The sequence below is a fragment of the Orbicella faveolata genome, unplaced genomic scaffold (assembly GCF_042242905.1).
Source record: "Orbicella faveolata isolate gen_17 unplaced genomic scaffold, um_ofav_v1 contig_50, whole genome shotgun sequence".
Lineage (NCBI taxonomy): Eukaryota > Metazoa > Cnidaria > Anthozoa > Scleractinia > Merulinidae > Orbicella > Orbicella faveolata.
Window position 1 is genome coordinate 278,923 of NW_028301581.1, and position 16,719 is coordinate 295,641.

Genomic DNA, 16,719 nt, shown 5'->3' on the forward strand with positions numbered 1-16,719 from the left:
ACTTGCTGAACTGCTGCATTTCAACTAAATCAGAACACCATATTTCATCAATATGATTGACTGTTACACGCCGTCGAGTAAAGTTACGTTTTACTGGTTTGTGTAATTCATCAGCTAATTTTTCTTGCCAGCTCACTTCACTCGACGGATTCTTCCGTTTTTTGATACCCCAAGACCCAGTTTCTGTTTTTTATCGATCAATCAAGAATCGTGCTGTTGATCCCCTCTTTGGCATTTCACCATATGGTATTTCATCCAGTGATGAAACCATTTGCCAATCACAATCACCTTTGTTTTTTTTTTCCCATATCATAACAAATATCGTGATCAGCAGCTATCTCATCCACCTTATTGCACGGTTGTACGTACCATTTGAGAACTCACCGGTACATGGGTTGTATTCTAATTGCTTATTCAATGGATTATATGGTCCCATTTATTTGTACTTTCCTGGTGTCCATCCAGCCTTTGGTTTTGGTATTTTGCCAATCGCTTTTTGGATATCAATTGCACCTCCTTTGTACATGTCAGCATCAAGATCCATTCTGTCAGTTTTATATTTGTAATTTGATCTCACTTTGGTTGATAATTAATTAATTGCTTCAGATCCAACTTTTTGAATAACAGGAGTTGCTTTCTTAATTCCCCAATCAATCGCTTGCAAGGTTTTCTTTGCTATGGTAGGTGCAAAAGTACGACCTAAACTTAATATGCTTGTCAACAGACTACCTCGAACCTCGTTTCTGATATTAGTCTTAGCAAGTTTGATGTCCAATCCTTTATTCAGCTGTTTATTCTTGTGCAATCGTTTCGGCACATTTTGTGCAACGTACAAAACGTCATTTCCAGTTAGTGCATCTTTTGAAAGCCTGAGAACAATGGTTTCACGCTTATGAAATGCACTAGCAAGATTCTTTTTCTGATTTGGTGATAATTTCACCTTTATTTCAAATAATTGCGTCATATATTATATAGATTATATAAAATATGTATTTTGAAAAACATCCTCGTATTGAGGAATAACTAACTAACTTCTATCTTTGCTATTCTATTTATTTACACAATAACTAACTCATTACCAATTTTGTTAATCACAACCAGCATCTCTTCGTAAAAGACAATTGCGTCAACATTGAATGCAGCTGCTGGAGCAGCATTTATTTTGTATCTGAAAATTAACTGTTTGGGATCCCTTGTAACTTTTTCTGTTTGGTTTGTTAAATCAAAATATATCATACCATAAAGACCATTAAAATTTGCAAGATTCAGTTGTGTACCAGTATTAAAATCATTTCTTCTTGCAGCATAAGACAAATCGTTAAAAATTCTCACCTTAGTTTCTGTATCATACTCAGTTTCTGGATAAAATATTCCACTTCCATATTCTAATGTACATGTCGTCAGATAACTATTAGCATCAGCGGCATTCAATTTATAAGTATCAAATAAGTAAGGATTTTCTGCCACGACATTTGTTTTATTTCTTTGGAGATATACAAATATATGCTTAACATAATCCACACTTGCTGAAATCTGATCAAAACCACTTGCTTGTGCTGGAGCGGACATTTGATAGACGATCTCAGATAGGACCATTTAGTTTCTTTCAAAAATGAGCTGACAAAATTGTCATATAGACTATCTTTTGGAATTAATTTGGGCACCCATAATAGAAAACGATTAATGGCGACTCTTCCATCATCGGCAGCATCTGCTTTTTGAATTAGCTCATCATCATTCTGAAGTGTTATATTGAATTGTAATTGCATTGGTATTAGCATCTTATCTTCTAACACTTCGAAGAATGAATATCTATTGACAGGAATAATAACATTGACATCAGCATTTCCCACTGTTAACCTTCGTCTTGCTTCAAATCCTGCATTCTGATTAGCATTAGCAATCTGATGGCTAGTATCCAAATACCAAAGACCGTTTTTTGCAACTGATCTGCTGAAATCATCAGAATACTCCAATAGATTCTTCACAAAACTGACCTTGTGGAGATTATCTGTATCATATACGATTTTACCAGCAGATTTGATCATCAGATGATTGATGAAAGAGTGTGAGCCATTGATGACCGTAATTCTATCACCTCCACCATAAGCTGTTCCATCAGCGAGTTTTGGTACTTGAAACAGAATTTTTAAAATAAGCATTATACCAATCGTAAAACGCTGATCTGTCATTGATTGTAAATTTGTATCCATTTTTATCTTGGTGTTCACCATTAGCTGGTGCTCTGATTGCATCATCTGACTGGTATCTTACAAACTCATTTCGTTGTAACATTTGACTTGATCTAAAAGCCATTATACTATTAGTTTAGATAAAAATTCGTGTTTTATAATATTTGACCAAGTATTGGAATTGAGTTGAATGGACTGTTTTTCCGAGCAGTAGTCCCTTTCCTTTCCTTTTCCTTACACCTTCTCCTGATATTAAACGATTCAATATTATATCTCTACTTTCTTCTTTTATCGTTGGAAGTGTTGGTGTTTTTTGTTTCACACCTCTTAGTCGTTTCATCATCAGATCACCTGATTTCTCTGCTGCTTTTTTTACCCAAACGCTCACCAGCGTGTTCTACTCCGGCCAGATTTTATTGCTTTTTTCGCGATTGGTTTGGCAACATTTTGGAATACAGATGATGCTATACTTCTTATCGGTTTGAATATATTGTCAACAATCAAACCGTTTCGTTTGTGTTTTTACACAAATTTACCCATTTGAGGATGGTAAAATCTTTTGAATTCATACGATTTCATATAAATAAATTCGACAATTCTTTTCAACAGTAAGCTAAAAGCTGTATCTGCGCCATTAAGATTTATCTGTCGTCTTTTGCCATCGGTTATATATATTCTCATTCTCGAAATGGTGTTCTTATTCACAGGATTAAATGTGACTCTTTGCGGTTCCATAGTGAAACTAAATGACGGTTTGAGGATACTGGTTGAGAAAGATTAAATTATATCTGTATCTCCTCCATTAACAAGGCTGATATTAACCAAATCACAGTGTATGTTTAGCATTTCTGTATCTTGACTTAAATCAGGCATTCGTGACCCATAATTTTCAGCATCTTTAAGAAAGCCAACGAGCTCGTGAAAATTTGATTGGGTGAGATCTAGTTGGTAGCCTGTTTTCAATTTTATTAATACTCTGTAGGTGGAGTACTGAAATTTTAAAATTATTGGATGTTTATCAAGATCATCATCACCATCTTTTTTATCATCGTCATCATCTTTTTGTCAGACTGGTCATAAATTGAATATTAACGGTGGAACTTCCATGAATATGTGGATTTAGATATGGGGAACAACAAAATAATAAACATTACACCTGGCAGCGACAACAATGATGCAGTCAATTATCAACAGTTAACAACCAAAGCAAACGAAAATGAAACGCTTTTACTTGATGGTTCAAATAAAATGGCTGCTGATTTAGACAGGAGTAACAACAAAATCATCAACTTATCCACTGACTCCCACAACGTGCTGTCAGCCACCAATATCAGGTACGTAAACCAAGTCAACGGGGCTATGATTATAACGCTGACTGATAGTTTTACAAAAAAAATAAATGACTCACATATCAGCGACTCAACAAACAAAAAAAGTGTTTTCCAATATCTTATGGATGATGTTAATCAATCAACACGTGAGAGTAACATTATTGTTGATGGTATCGAAGACTTTTCTGATTCACCTCATGATATTAGTAAAAAAGCTTACAGTTTCAGAATTGGAAAAGACGCACAAAACTGGTATGCATTTCGACTGGGATTCAACATGTATCTACTTCCTGAGGGTGAATTCACTTTGGTGATTGAATTCTTCCCACCAGCTATGGATCAGGTGACAGTGTCAGTTGTTTCTTCCTAACTGAGTATCAGTCAACAAACAATCAGGCTGTTTTCGAAATATAGTGGATTCATCATTCACTTCCATAAGTACGATGTAACTCCACCTGAATACAATTACGTTAATAATAATAATAATAATAATAATTTATTCATTTATAGTGCGCTTTTTAACATACCAGCTGATCAAAAGCGCATTACAACAATAAATAACCTAAAACTATACAAGTATTAAAAATCTACAATAAAATTTAAAAATAATTAAAAAAACACTACATCATTTATTTATATATACATATTAAAATATTAAATAAACATAAAAGAAATATTAAAAGCTAATTTAAAAAGATAAGTTTTAAGATTTGACTTAAACGTGGAAATACATTTGATCATGCGGAGGCTAACAGGAAGAGCGTTACACAGAGTGGGCGCAGACACACTCAGTGAAGGATCTGTCACCAAATGACTTTTTCATTCTCCCCGAAGGATGCTTTAATAAAACACCTTCACAGAAAAATGCGAGTCGAACCAGGCGCCTAGATTACGCACTACCTTAACAGGCTTAATATCGATCATGCCAACACGGACTGAACTGTGATTAATTTTCAGCAACTGTTGTCTCGATCCGATAACAAGAAATTCAGTCTTATCATCGTTGATCTTTAATTTGTCCCGGTACATCCATTTACGTAAGTCACTAATGCATCGCTCCATAGCTTCCAATGCCTTCACTTGATCCATAGGCCTGTTAGGATTAAAAGACAAGTAAAGTTGCGTGTCGTTAGCGAAGCAGTGCGCATTCGGCAGGTGGACTTGTACTATCTCAAAGAGCTTGGAGGCGTAAACCACAAACAGAAGCGGGCCGAGACAGCTGCCTTGCGGGACACCAAAACGCAGATCGAAGCTACCAGATGTAGCCCCCTCAAACAAAACACGCTGGCTGCGTCCCGACAAATACGACGAGAACCACTCTAAAGCCTTCCCGCCTATACCAAAATCAGTGGTCAAGCGTTTTAGCAAAATCGCGTGGTCCACGGTGTCAAAAGCAGCGCTTAAATCTAAGAGGACAAGTAGTGTAACACGCTGCGAGTTCATATTCAACGTTGACTTGAAATGTCAGGGTATTACAAACAGTCCATCTCAGGGGCGTGGTCATTTGGTTATTTATGGGATCGAGGGAAAACAGAGCGCTCTGAGCTAAGATGTCTTCGATGAGCTGTATTATTTAGAAAATGGCAAACTGACATTCAAAACTGCTGTTGAATTTCAAACGGCAAACTTTAATGAAAATATTGACATGAAAAATCAGATAAAAAAATGTCCAAGACGGTGTCGAAAATAATGATACTGTGAATATCAAACAGTTGAATGAGTTTGAAGATAATCTTGTAAAATTTTTCAGAAGAGAAATGCAAACCAAAATCGATCCTTTCAACTACAACATCACTGAACTGACAACAAAAGTATACGTTGCTGAAAAACAAATAGCCCGAGTGGCATTGCACGACGAGGTGTTAAAAAGATTATTCGAATTTTACGCAGACTTGTTAGATCCAGAAGAGTTCAAAAGAAGTGGTCCTAGTGTGACTGCGTTGGACGATTTGAAAGTGACTACTCGGACTGGTTCACCAAGTAGTATACCATTTTCTGTTTTCAATTTAACTTACCGTTTCCGTGGTTTCTATGGCGAAATGAATGTCAATATCGACGTCCAGAAAGATTTCTCCATGTTTTTCGTTATCAAACATGATACTAATTTTTCAGAGAATTTTGGCGCGTTTGTAAATACTCAGAGAGACATATTCTATGTAAGAATACTGAATCGTTTAGACAGTAGTGGTAGTGGTGGTAGAACTTACCGACTTACAATCACATTCAATCGTAACGAACAACTATTTATCCATATAACAAATAATTTCAAAAATAAACAATTCATGATATGGGTTGTTAAAAACGGTGAAAATATAAATGCCGAAATTGCAGGAATGCCTGGTACAATAACAACAACACGTTGTTTTCCTCAACCTACATCTTCAAAAATACATATCGAATGGGGTTCACAACAAACCTTTATGCAATTGGTGGAGATGCTTTTCACGCTATGGTAGCAGCAGAAAAAAAAGGTTGGGGACATATTTTGAATTGGATTAAATAATATCTAAACCATATATATGAAAGCATCAAAGACTGCTTTCAATTTCAATCATATCGATAACAATTTAACCGAAGCTGAGATATCAGAGTTGAAAGCTTTGTAGAAATACTATCATAATAGACATGTGTCCATTATACGACAAGTTTGAGGATAAGTTTAATAAATTGTTCACAAGTGAATAAGATTAATTATTTTACTCCAATAATATTCAACATCAGCAAAGTTTTTTGGACCTCGTTATTGGTATATTATCAGTCGGTAAATCCAAAAATTCGAAAATTTTTTTAGAATAAAATTAATGTTAATCATTCGTTTACGATCACCATTAATTTGTGGCATTATCCTGTCTATTTTTCGGAAAATATCATGTATTCTATTTTTATTGTGTACTGATAACTGCCATCCATTTTTTACTAGTGATATCGTTTAACACATTGTCTAAATGATATTTTCTTTGTTAAATCGATTTCTTGACAATCTTGTACTTGTTTTCATGAAAATCAACGTACTCACTGGCTGTATCATAACCACTTACTGTACCACAATTGCGGCATACATTTGTACCCTTGCTATTTATCATGTCTTGTTTTTCACAACATGACACTATTTTAATTGTTGGCTGTTGTAATTCTTCATCGCAAAATGGACAATTGATGTAGTCCATTTTGATCATTTCTTCGTGGATAACATTTCCACAATTAAACTTATTTGTTTCACTCAATTCCATCACCAATAATATATCTTGTTTTCTCTCCATATGTTTTTAGTCTGAATCAGTTTCTTCGTAGTCTGATGGCAACCATTCTTCACCCGAAGGTTGAGAATCCCAAATTGAACTCTGACTTGATTGGCTTGATTGACTTAGTCTCTGGGTTTGACTTTGGCTTGATTGACTTGATTGACTCGATTGGCTCGATTGGCTCGATTGGCTTACACTTTGGCTTGATTGACTTGTGTCCCATGATTGACTCATATTAATAGAATGGATAAAATTATGTGCCAATATTGTATGAACAAGTATGAAGTATACTCATTTGTATCAAGTAAATTTTCGAATAAAAGGTTCTACTTTGTATACAAAAAAGAATCATTTTGGAATAAACTGAACCGATTATTAAAGTAATATATATGGAAGTTACACGTTGGTTCTGTCCGTATTGTTTAGAATATTATTTGTTGGTGTATATAGTCCCACATAAACTAAATATGAAGCATCAAACGAATAAAGTAGAGTTTGAGAAGAGATATGATGAATAAGAACGATGCGTTTCTAAGGTTTTAGAAATAATAGGGTGAATGTGTTTCTTACGCGTAAGAAATAAACTGAAAACGATTAGGGAAAGTCCAGTGGATTATGTGTTTCTTACGCGCAAGAAATAAAGTGAGAACGATCAGGGAAAGTCTAGTGGATGATGTGTTTCTTACGCGTAAGAAATAAAGTGAGAACAATTAGGGAAAGTCCAGTAGATGATGCGTTTCTTACGCTTAAGAAATAAAGTGAGAAAGATTAGGGAAAGTCTAGTGGATTATGTGCTTCTTACGCGTAAGAAATAATAAAGTGAGACCGATTAGGGAAAGTCTAGGCGATGATTTGTTTCTTTCGCGTAAGAAATAAAGTGACAACGATTAGGCAAAGTCCACTGGATTATGTATTTCTTACCCGCAAGGAATAATAAAGTGAGAATGATTAGGGAAAGTCCAGTGGATTACGTGTTTCTTAGGCGTAAGAAATAAAGTGAGAACGATTAGGCAGAGGCCAGTGGATGATGTGTTTCTTACGGATAGGAAATAAAGTGAGAACGATTAAGGAAACTCCAGTAGATGATGTGTTTCTTACGCGTAAGAAATAAACTGAGAACGATTAGGGAAAGTCCAGTGGATTTTGTGTTTCTTACGCGTAAGATATGATAAAGCGAGAACGATTAGGGAAAGTCCAGTGGATGATGTGATTTTAACGCGTAAGAAATAAAGTGAAAACGATTAGGGAAAGTGTAGTGGATAATGTGTTTCTTACGCGTAAGAAATAAAGTGAGAACGATTAGGGCAAGTCTAGTGGATGATTTGTTTCTTACGCGCAAGAAATAAAGTGAGAACGATTAGCGAAAGTCCAGTGGATTATGTGTTTCTTACGCGCAAGAAATAAAGTGAGAACGATTAGAGAAAGTCTAGTGGATTTTGTGCTTCTTACGCGAAAGAAATAATAAAGTGAGAACGATTAGGGAAAGTCTAGGCGATGATTTGTTTCTTTCGCGTAAGAAATAAAGTGACAACGATTAGGCAAAGTCCACTGGCTTATGTATTTCTTACCCGCAAGGAATAATAAAGTGAAAATGATTAGGGAAAGTCCAGTGGATTACGTGTTTCTTAGGCGTAAGAAATAAAGTGAGAACAATCAGGGAAAGTCCAGTGGATGATATCTTTCTTACGGGTGAGAAATAAAGTAAGACCGATTACGGAAAGTACAGTGGATGATGTGTTTCTTACGGGTCAGAAATAAAATGAGAACGATTAGGGAAATTCTAGTGCATAATGTGTTTCTTACGCGTAAGAAATAAAGTGAGAACGATTAGCGAAAGTCCAGTGGATTATGTGTTTCTTACGCGCAAGAAATAGAGTGAGAACGATTAGGGAAAGTCCAGTGGATTTTGTGTTTCTTACGCGCAAGAAATAAAGTGGGAACGATAAGGAAAAGTGCAGTGGATTATGTGTTTCTTACGCACAAGAAATAAAGTGAGAACGATTAGCCAAAGTCCAGTGGATTTTGTGTTTCTTACGCGCAAGAAATAAAGTGAGAACGATTAGGGAAAGTCCAGTGGATTTGGTGTTTCTTACGCGCAAGAAATAAAGTGAGAACGATTAGGGAAAGTCCAGTGGATTATGTGTTTCTTACGCGCAAGAAATAGAGTGAGAACGATTAGGGAAAGTCCAGTGGATTTTGTGTTTCTTACGCGCAAGAAATAAAGTGGGAACGATAAGGAAAAGTGCAGTGGATTATGTGTTTCTTACGCGCAAGAAATAAAGTGAGAACGATTAGCCAAAGTCCAGTGGATTTTGTGTTTCTTACGCGCAAGAAATAAAGTGAGAACGATTAGGGAAAGTCCAGTGGATTTTGTGTTTCTTACGCGCAAGAAATAAAGTGAGAACGATTAGGGAAAGTCCAGTGGATTTTGTGTTTCTTACGCGCAAGAAATAAAGTGAGAACGATTAGCGAAAGTCCAGTGGATTTTGTGTTTCTTACGCGCAAGAAATAAAGTGAGAACGATTAGCGAAAGTCAAGTGGAATATGTGTTTATCACGCGCAAGAAATAAAGTGAGAACGAATAGGGAAAATCCAGTGGATTTTGTGTTTCTTACGCGCAAGAAATAGAGTGAGAACGATTAGGGAAAGTCCAGTGGATTTTGTGTTTCTGACGCGCAAGAAATAAAGTGAGAACGATTAGCGAAAGTCCAGTGGGTTTTGTCTTTCTTACGCACAAGAAATAAAGTGAGAACGATTAGCCAAAGTCCAGTGGATTTTGTGTTTCTTACGCGCAAGAAATAAAGTGAGAACGATTAGCGAAAATCCAGTGGAATATGTGTTTCTTACGCGCAAGAAATAAAGTGAGAACGATTAGGGAAAGTCCAGTGGATTTTGTGTTTCTTACGCGCAAGAAAAAAGTGAGAACGATTAGGGAAAGTCCAGTGGATTATGTGTTTCTTACGCGCAAGAAATAAAGTGGGAACGATAAGGAAAAGTGCAGTGGATTATGTGTTTCTTACGCACAAGAAATAAAGTGAGAACGATTAGCCAAAGTCCAGTGCATTTTGTGTTTCTTACGCGCAAGAAAAAAGTGAGAACGATTAGGGAAAGTCCAGTAGATTATGTGTTTCTTACGCGCAAGCAAAAAAGTGAGAACGATTAGCGAAGTCCAGTGGATTATGTGTTTCTTACGCGCAAGAAGTAAAGTGGGAACGATAAGGAAAAGTGCAGTGGATTATGTGTTTCTTACGCACAAGAAATAAAGTGAGAACGATTAGCCAAAGTCCAGTGCATTTTGTGTTTCTTACGCGCAAGAAAAAAGTGAGAACGATTAGGGAAAGTCCAGTGGATTATGTGTTTCTTACGCGCAAGCAAAAAAGTGAGAACGATTAGCGAAGTCCAGTGGATTATGTGTTTCTTACGCGCAAGAAGTAAAGTGGGAACGATAAGGAAAAGTGCAGTGGATTATGTGTTTCTTACGCACAAGAAATAAAGTGAGAACGATTAGCCCAAGTCCAGTGCATTTTGTGTTTCTTACGCGCAAGAAATAAAGTGAGAACGATTAGGGAAAGTCCAGTGGATTTTGTGTTTCTTACGCGCAAGAAATAAAGTGAGAACGATAAGCGAAAGTCCAGTGGATTTTGTGTTTCTTACGCGCAAGAAATAAAGTGAGAACGATAAGGGAAAATCCAGTGGATTTTGTGTTTCTTACGCGCAAGAAATAGAGTGAAAACGTTTAGGGAAAGTCCAGTGGATTTTGTGTTTCTTACGCGCAAGAAATACAGTGAGAACGATTACGGAAAGTCCAGTGGATTATGTGTTTCTTACGCCCAAGAAATAAAGTGAAAACGATTAGGGAAAGTCCAGTGGATTTGGTGTTTCTTACGCGCAAGAAATAAAGTGAGAACGATTAGCGAAAGTCCAGTGGAATATGTGTTTCTTACGCGCAAGAAATAAAGTGAGAACGATTAGGGAAAGTCCAGTGGATTTTGTGTTTCTTACGCGCAACAAATAAAGTGAGAACGATTAGCGAAAGTCCAGTGGAATATGTGTTTCTTACGCGCAAGAAATAAAGTGACAACGATTAGGGAAAGTCCAGTGGAATATGTGTTTCTTACGCGCAAGAAATAAAGTGAGAACGATTAGGCAAAGTCCAGTGGAATATGTGTTTCTTACGCGCAACAAATAAAGTGAGAACGATTAGCGAAAGTCCAGTGGAATATGTGTTTCTTACGCGCAAGAAATAAAGTGAGAACGATTAGGGAAAGTCCAGTGGATTATGTGTTTCTTACGCGCAAGAAATAAAGTGAGAACGATTAGGGAAAGTCCAGTGGAATATGTGTTTCTTACGCGCAAGAAATAAAGTGAGAACGAGTAGCGAAAGTCCAGTGGAATATGTGTTTCTTACGCGCAAGAAATAAAGTGAGAACGATTAGGGAAAGTCCAGTGGATTTTGTGTTTTTTACGCGCATGAAATAAAGTGAGAACGATAAGGGAAAATCCAGTGGATTTTGTGTTTCTTACGCGCAAGAAATAGAGTGAAAACGTTTAGGGAAAGTCCAGTGGATTTTGTGTTTCTTACGCGCAAGAAATACAGTGAGAACGATTACGGAAAGTCCAGTGGATTATGTGTTTCTTACGCCCAAGAAATAAAGTGAAAACGATTAGGGAAAGTCCAGTGGATTTGGTGTTTCTTACGCGCAAGAAATAAAGTGAGAACGATTAGCGAAAGTCCAGTGGAATATGTGTTTCTTACGCGCAAGAAATAAAGTGAGAACGATTAGGGAAAGTCCAGTGGATTTTGTGTTTCTTACGCGCAAGAAATAAAGTGAGAACGATTAGGGAAAGTCCAGTGGATTATGTGTTTCTTACGCGCAAGAAATAAAGTGAGAACGATTAGGGAAAGTCCAGTGGATTATGCGTTTCTTACGCGCAAGAAATAAAGTGAGAACGATTACGGAAAGTCCAGTGGATTATGTGTTTCTTACGCGCAAGAAATAAAGTGAGAACGATTACGGAAAGTTCAGTGGATTATGCGTTTCTTACGCGTAAGAAATAAAGTGAGAACTATTAGCGAAAGTCCAGTGGGTTTTGTCTTTCTTACGCGCAAGAAATAAAGTGAGAACGATTAGGGAAAGTCCAGTGGATTTTGTGTTCCTTACGTGCAATAAAAAAGTGAGAACGATTAGGGAAAGTCCACTGGATTATGTGTTTCTTACGCGCAAGAAATAAAGTGAGAACTATTAGCGAAAATCCAGTGGAATATGTGTTTCTTACGGGCAAGAAATAAACTGAGAACGATTAGGGAAAGTCCAGTGGATTTTGTGTTTCTTACGGGCAAGAAATAAAGTGAGAACGATTAGCGAAAGTCCAGTGGAATATGTGTTTCTTACGCGCAAGAAATAAAGTGAGAACGATTAGGGAAAGTCCAGTGGATTTTGTGTTTCTTACGGGCAAGAAATAAAGTGAGAACGATTAGCGAAAGTCCAGTGGAATATGTGTTTCTTACGCGCAAGAAATAAAGTGAGAACGATTAGCGAAAGTCCAGTGGAATATGTGTTTCTTACGCGCAAGAAATAAAGTGACAACGATTAGGGAAAGTCCAGTGGAATATGTGTTTCTTACGCGCAAGAAATAAAGTGAGAACGATTAGGCAAAGTCCAGTGGAATATGTGTTTCTTACGCGCAAGAAATAAAGTGAGAACGATTAGCGAAAGTCCAGTGGAATATGTGTTTCTTACGCGCAAGAAATAAAGTGAGAACGATTAGGGAAAGTCAAGTGGATTTTGTGTTTCTTACGCGCAAGAAATAAAGTGAGAACGATTAGGCAAAGTCCAGTGGATTTTGTGTTTTTTACGCGCAAGAAATAAAGTGAGAACGATTAGCGAAAGTCCAGTGGAATATGTGTTTCTTACGCGCAAGAAATAGAGTGAGAACGATTAGGGAAAGTCCAGTGGATTTTGTGTTTCTTACGCGCAAGAAATAAAGTGAGAACGATTAGCGAAAGTCCAGTGGAATATGTGTTTCTTACGCGCAAGAAATAAAGTGAGAACGATTAGCGAAAATCCAGTGGAATATGTATTTCTTACGCGCAAGAAATAGGGTGAGAACGATTAGGGAAAGTTCAGTGGATTATGTATTTCTTTCGCCCAAGAAATAAAATGAGAACGATTAGGGAAAGTCCAGTGGATTATGTTTTTCTTACGCGCAAGAAATAAAGTGAGAACGATAAGCGAAAGTTCAGTGTATTTTGTGTTTCTTACGCGCAAGAAATAAAGTCAGAACGATTAGGGAAAGTCCAGTGGATTTTGTGCTTCTTTCGCCCAAGAAAGAAAACGACAACGATTAGCGAAAGTCCAGTGGAATATGTGTTTCTTACGCGCAAGAAATAAAGTGAGAACGATTAGGGAAAGTCCAGTGGATTATGTGTTTCTTACGCGCAAGAAATAAAGTGAGAACGATTAGGGAAAGTCCAGTGGAATATGTGTTTCTTACGCGCAAGAAATAAAGTGAGAACGAGTAGCGAAAGTCCAGTGGAATATGTGTTTCTTACGCGCAAGAAATAAAGTGAGAACGATTAGGGAAAGTCCAGTGGATTATGTGTTTCTTACGCGCAAGAAATAAAGTGAGAACGATTAGGGAAAGTCCAGTGGAATATGTGTTTCTTACGCGCAAGAAATAAAGTGAGAACGAGTAGCGAAAGTCCAGTGGAATATGTGTTTCTTACGCGCAAGAAATAAAGTGAGAACGATTAGCGAAAGTCCAGTGCATTTTGTGTTTCTTACGCCCAGGAAATAAAGTGAGAACGATTAGCGAAAATCCAGTGGAATATGTGTTTCTTACGCGCAAGAAATAGGGTGAGAACGATTAGGGAAAGTTCAGTGGATTATGTGTTTCTTTCGCCCAAGAAATAAAATGAGAACGATTAGGGAAAGTCCAGTGGATTATGTTTTTCTTACGCGCAAGAAATAAAGTGAGAACGATAAGCGAAAGTCCAGTGGATTTTGTGTTTCTTACGCGCAAGAAAAAAAGTCAGAACGATTAGGGAAAGTCCAGTGGATTTTGTGCTTCTTTCGCCCAAGAAAGAAAATGACAACGATTACCGAAAGTCCAGTGGATTAGGTGTTTCTTAGGCGCAAGAAATAAAGTGAGAACGATTAGGGAAAGTCCAGTGGATTTTGTGTTTCTTACCCGCAAGAAATAAAGTGAGAACGATTAGCGAAAGTCCAGTGGAATATGTGTTTCTTACCCGCAAGAAATAACGTGAGAACGATTAGAGAAAGTCCAGTGGATTACGTGTTTCTTACGCGCAAGAAATAAAGTGAGAACGATTAGCGAAAGTCCAGTGGATTTTGTGTTTCTTACGCGCAAGACATAAAGTGAGAACGATTAGGGAAAGTCCAGTGGATTTTGTGTTTCTTACCCGCAAAAAATAAAGTGAGAACGATTAGCGAAAGTCCAGTGGATATTGTGTTTCTTACGCGCAAGAAATAAAGTGAGAACAATTAGGGAAAGTCCAGTGGAGTATCTCGTTCTTACGCGTAAGAAATAAAGTGAGAACGATTAGCGAAAGTCCAGTGGATTTTGTGTTTCTTAGGCGCAAGAAATAAAGTGAGAACGATTAGGGAAAGTCCAGTGCATTTTGTGTTTCTTACGCGCAAGAAATAAAGTGAAAACGATTAGGGAAAGTCCAGTGGATTTTGTGTTTCTTACGCGCAAGAAATAAAGTGAGAAAGATTAGGGAAAGTCCAATGGATTTTGTGGTTCTTACGCGCAAGAAATAAAGTGAGAACGATTAGGGAAAGTCCAGTGGATTATGTGTTTCTTACGCGCAAGCAATAAAGTGAGACCGATTAGCGAAGTCCAGTGGATTATGTGTTTCTTACGCGCAAGAAATAAAGTGAGAATGATTAGGGAAAGTCCAGTGGATTTTGTGTTTCTGACGTGCAAGAAATAAAGTGAGAGCGATTAGCGAAAGTCCAGTGGATTATGCGTTTCTTCCGCGCAAGAAATAAAGTGAGGACGATTAGGGAAACTCCAGTGGATTATGTGTTTCTTACGCCCAAGCAATAAAGTGAGAACAATTAGCGAAATCCAGTGGATTATGTGTTTCTTACGCGCAAGAAATAAAGTGAGAACGATTAGGGAAAGTCCACGGGATTTTGTGTTTCTGACGCGCAAGAAATAAAGTGAGAACGATTAGGGAAAGTCCAGTGGATTTTGTGTTTCTTACGCGCAAGAAATAAAGTGAGAACGATTAGGGAAAGTCCAGTGGATTATGTGTTTCTTACGCGCAAGAAATACAGTGAGAACGATTAGGGAAAGTCCAGTGGGTTATGCGTTTCTTACGCGCAAGAAATAAAGTGAGAACGATTAGGAAAAGTCCAGTGGATTATGTGTTTCTTACGCGCAAGAAATAAAGTGAGAACGATTAGCGAAAGTCCAGTGGATTTTGTGTTTCTTACGCGCAAGAAATAAAGTGAGAACGATTAGCGAAAGTCCAGTGGATTATGTGTTTCTTACGCGCAAGAAATACAGTGAGAACGATTAGCGAAAGTCCAGTGGGTTATGCGTTTCTTACGCGCAAGAAATAAAGTGAGAACGATTAGGAAAAGTCCAGTGGATTATGTGTTTCTTACGTGCAAGAAATAAAGTGAGAACGATTAGCGAAAGTCCAGTGGATTTTGTGTTTCTTACGCGCAAGAAATAAAGTGAGAACGATTAGCGAAAGTCCAGTGGATTTTGTGTTTCTTACGCGCAAGAAATAAAGTGAGAACGATTAGGGAAAGTCAAGTGGATTTTGTGTTTCTTACGCGCAAGAAATAAAGTGAGAACGATTAGCGAAAGTCCAGTGGATATTGTGTTTCTTACGCGCAAGAAATAAAGTGAGAACAATTAGGGAAAGTCCAGTGGAGTATCTCGTTCTTACGCGCAAGAAGTAAAGTGAGAACGATTAGCGAAAGTCCAGTGGATTTTGTGTTTCTTAGGCGCAAGAAATAAAGTGAGAACGATTAGGGAAAGTCCAGTGGATTTTGTGTTTCTTACGCGCAAGAAATAAAGTGAAAACGATTAGGGAAAGTCCAGTGGATTTTGTGTTTCTTACGCGCAAGAAATAAAGTGAGAAAGATTAGGGAAAGTCCAGTGGATTTTGTGGTTCTTACGCGCAAGAAATAAAGTGAGAACGATTAGGGAAAGTCCAGTGGATTATGTGTTTCTTACGCGCAAGCAATAAAGTTAGACCGATTAGCGAAGTCCAGTGGATTATGTGTTTCTTACGCGCAAGAAATAAAGTGAGAATGATTAGGGAAAGTCCAGTGGATTTTGTGTTTCTGACGCGCAAGAAATAAAGTGAGAGCGATTAGCGAAAGTCCAGTGGATTATGCGTTTCTTCCGCGCAAGAAATAAAGTGAGGACGATTAGGGAAACTCCAGTGGATTATGTGTTTCTTACGCGCAAGCAATAAAGTGAGAACGATTAGCGAAATCCAGTGGATTATGTGTTTCTTACGCGCAAGAAATAAAGTGAGAACGATTAGGGAAAGTCCAGTGGATTTTGTGTTTCTTACCCGCAAAAAATAAAGTGAGAACGATTAGCGAAAGTCCAGTGGATATTGTGTTTCTTACGCGCAAGAAATAAAGTGAGAACAATTAGGGAAAGTCCAGTGGAGTATCTCGTTCTTACGCGTAAGAAATAAAGTGAGAACGATTAGCGAAAGTCCAGTGGATATTGTGTTTCTTACGCGCAAGAAATAAAGTGAGAACAATTAGGGAAAGTCCAGTGGAGTATCTCGTTCTTACGCGTAAGAAATAAAGTGAGAACGATTAGCGAAAGTCCAGTGGATATTGTGTTTCTTACGCGCAAGAAATAAAGTGAGAACAATTAGGGAAAGTCCAGTGGAGTATCTCGTTCTTACGCGTAAGAAATAAAGTGAGAACGATTAGAGAAAGTCCAGTG

The 16,719-nt window shown here is 37.5% G+C and overlaps 1 pseudogene; it reads right to left on the minus strand.

Annotated features, from left to right (window-relative positions):
• Window positions 1-1,056: 1,056 nt before the first annotated feature.
• LOC149095488 (uncharacterized) lies at window positions 1,057-2,316 on the minus strand (annotated as a pseudogene).
• Window positions 2,317-16,719: the final 14,403 nt, after the last annotated feature.